This window comes from Capsicum annuum, chromosome 1 (genome assembly GCF_002878395.1).
Source record: "Capsicum annuum cultivar UCD-10X-F1 chromosome 1, UCD10Xv1.1, whole genome shotgun sequence".
Lineage (NCBI taxonomy): Eukaryota > Viridiplantae > Streptophyta > Magnoliopsida > Solanales > Solanaceae > Capsicum > Capsicum annuum.
Genome location: NC_061111.1, coordinates 52,824,909 through 52,828,429, shown reverse-complemented (window position 1 = coordinate 52,828,429; position 3,521 = coordinate 52,824,909).

Sequence of the window (3,521 nt, the reverse complement as noted above, 5' to 3'; positions counted from 1 at the left end):
AATTTAAATAGAATAAGATGGAATATCTCATGACCAAGTTAGGAATAAATTTATAATAATAACCAAATGTAATATAATTTTTATTCAAGATTTAATCCTAAAATATTCGTCTTATTCCGTGCGCCAAAAGACCCCTTCAAGATTACTAAAACTAATAAAGAAACAAATTCTTTCTGCCCCTAACTAGAAATTTCGCATTTGAACCCTGCATATGAAAAAAATCTAAAAATTTGCATAAATATACATCTTAAGTTACAGTTATTACATAAAATTTCATATAGAAAAGCTAATTAGAAATATCTCATTTTTTATATTTTCTCTCTGCATATGCTTATACATATCAAACCATTCCTTTTAGATTGGTTAATGCTCCACAATATATGCCTAAAATCAAGCTAGCATTAGCTGGCGGTTTCAAAATTTCAAATTTCATCACCCTCTTCAATTTATTTTAGAAGTTTGTTTACTTTCTTAATTTTTTTTAACTTTACCAAATCAAAAATCTAAGGGCTGCTTTGTTGCAGGTGCATAATTCTCAAAATCTAAGCATTCTAACGAAGTCTGTTCTGAGCTTTAGTTTAGGACTTAGTCAATTAGATGTAAAAGAACAAACAAATCCAATTTTTAGATTTGTTCATGGAAAATTTGATAATGAGGATTCCAATTTCACAGAAAATAGATTGAAACACCGAAACGACCCAGCCAAGATGAAGAAGTTGAAGAAAGTTGCTCGTACAAACTCTAAAAAACCCACTGCAAAATCTTCAAGTAAGAAAAAAAGTGAAGGGTGAGCACGATCGCGGGTTCCAAAAATAAAGTGATTTTCTTTTTAATCCGTATTTTTTTCTCGATCTCACACACTCTTATATATTGATATACATAGTTATGATATGTATAAAGTTAAATTCACATTTTTATGAGTTCTACTGTTATTTTTACTCCATATACATTACTATACAATGTATATCGTTTGACCCATTTTGATCTTATACATTTATTGATTATTTATAAGGATTGTCAGTGGTATGCAATGAGTATGGTTTGATCCATTCTGATCTTATACATGTAAGGGTTATATATAAGGATTGTCATTGGTATACAATGTATATAGTTAGACCCGTTCTGATTTTTTTACTGCTGTTATGTTTATTTATACATAAACTGTTATGTATAAGACAATGATTAGTTGCAATTATGTTTGGCCTTATACATTTCAGGGTACTTTTTTATGTATAGGATTTGTTGTTTCTGCAGTTATGTTTATCTTATACATAACCTGAATACGTATAAGACTATGGTTAACTGTAGTTATGTGTAGCTTATACATTTCAAGTTATGTATAATACATTTAAATTCATAAACATATATGTTTTTTTACTTGTCAATATAAGCTGAAGTTTTGGTGTTAGATTTTAATAAGGTTGGAATTCAATGTTATTATTTCAAAGGATGAAATATCGTATTAAAAATATTTTAGATCATCCTTTGCATATTGGTAGTTCATGTAACCAAAATTTTGGAGAAAATATAAAGCATTATTGGAACGAAAAAATAACCTGAGCTATTTTGAAATACACTTTTCGATGTATTCCTCAACATGCCTCATCGCAACTGGATAAGCCAAATATTCAAATACATTTTTATGCTTGAGATACAATAGGATAAACTGGACGAGATTCATGTTTATGTATAGGGTACTATTCTAAAATTTACTCTGCTTGAGTTTGCTATAATTATCGATCTAAAATATACTGATAATATTGATGATTACCTGTACACCATCTCACCAATATCTATCCTAATGTCAAAGCATTTTTTTAATGCAAAATCTGAAATATCTAAGTTCATATTTGTAACGCCCCGAGTCTATACCCCAGACGCTACACTGTGCTCATAATCTCGAAGGACCATGAGCTAACCCATGACTGGTACCTGCTGCAATAACTGAGTAACAATACGTTATAATATGGAAAAATAGGATGAAATGCCATAAGGTTCAAATAACTGAAATAAAACTGAGATAAGGTATCTCAATATCAAAACTGAACAACTGTCTGAACATCTAGTTGGAAAAGCCTCTAGTTGGACTATCTGAACTGTGGATTTGATGGAAAAATCCCCCAACTAACTCTATCTACTGAAATGCTGAATGTAATGAGATAATGAAATAAAAAAATATCCTCGAATGATGAGGACTCACTTCTAGTCTACAGCTGCTTGCTGAATCTGAATCTATCTAAGAGTAATCGGGAACCTGAGTGTTCGAACCTATGGTATAAAACACCATAGAACAAGAAAAAAGTATGTGTCAGTACGTATGAATGTATTGGTATGCAAAGTGATGTAGGCTGAATGCAAGGGTTCACATGCATGAACTATAACTGACTGAATAACATGAACATGTCTGAGTGAGAAATAAATGCATGAATACAGGAGTTGTAGCTGAAGTCATAATAATACTAAATACTGAGTTTACTGGTAACATGGATTAATGATAACTAATGTACTGATAATTGATATACTGTTACTAAGTGACTATTTCTGATAGTCCGGACTATGATAGAACTAGCTGAGTTCCATACTGAACTGAATGACTGTATTTGACAGTCATGAAATATGTAGAAATATTTGAGTTCTTTACTGATGACTGAGACTGAGACTGTGGGAAGTAATCATCTAACCGATATGTACCTTTTTAACTGATCTGGGGTTCAACCTGTAACCCCGGTTGAAAGGGTGTCAATACTGTGCCATGGGTAAGTACAAGCTAAGATTTACCCTCATCTATCAGTTACTCTGATGAGAACGGTGGGACCCTCAACTGACAGGTTAATCCACCTTATCAACCCTCATCTAGCAGGCTGGCTATGTAGTTCTGGAACACAAGGACTACTTCTAAGGGTCACACCCTCTACTGGTAGGTGAGCCCTTATTCTTGGGTTCACTCGGTGCTAAATCCTACTCCCAACTAAACAGATATTGAACTGAGTATACTGGACTGAATAGGACTAAGTTTACTGTGTTCCTTTAACTGATGGTATACTACTGAATTCTGTTGACTGACTGAGTTTACTGAGGCATAAACTAATACTATTGAGTTTTTCCTAAATTTTGAGACTGGCTGAGAGTACTACTGATCATGACATGACCGAGGGGGATTATTTAAGAGACACTAGCTCTAGGCACACAACTAATTTATCAGGTATTAAATACCCCCAAGACTCGATAGCATAAAGATAACAAGACATGAAAATTCTTGAATACTTGACAATAGTCAACAACTAAAATACAATGTATGAGGCATTTCATCAAGCATTTGAAAGTCCTGAACTTGCACATAAATAGGAATGCATGCTAACATGTCATAATTTTATTATACTAATTTCATGAACATTCCATCAAACACTTACAAGGCATAGCTTTATACTTGGGAATGAACAACAATGCTAATACATCATAACTACTATATTAATTAATAATTAAGGGGTTTCTACCTAAGAGAATCAAATTCAACTTACATG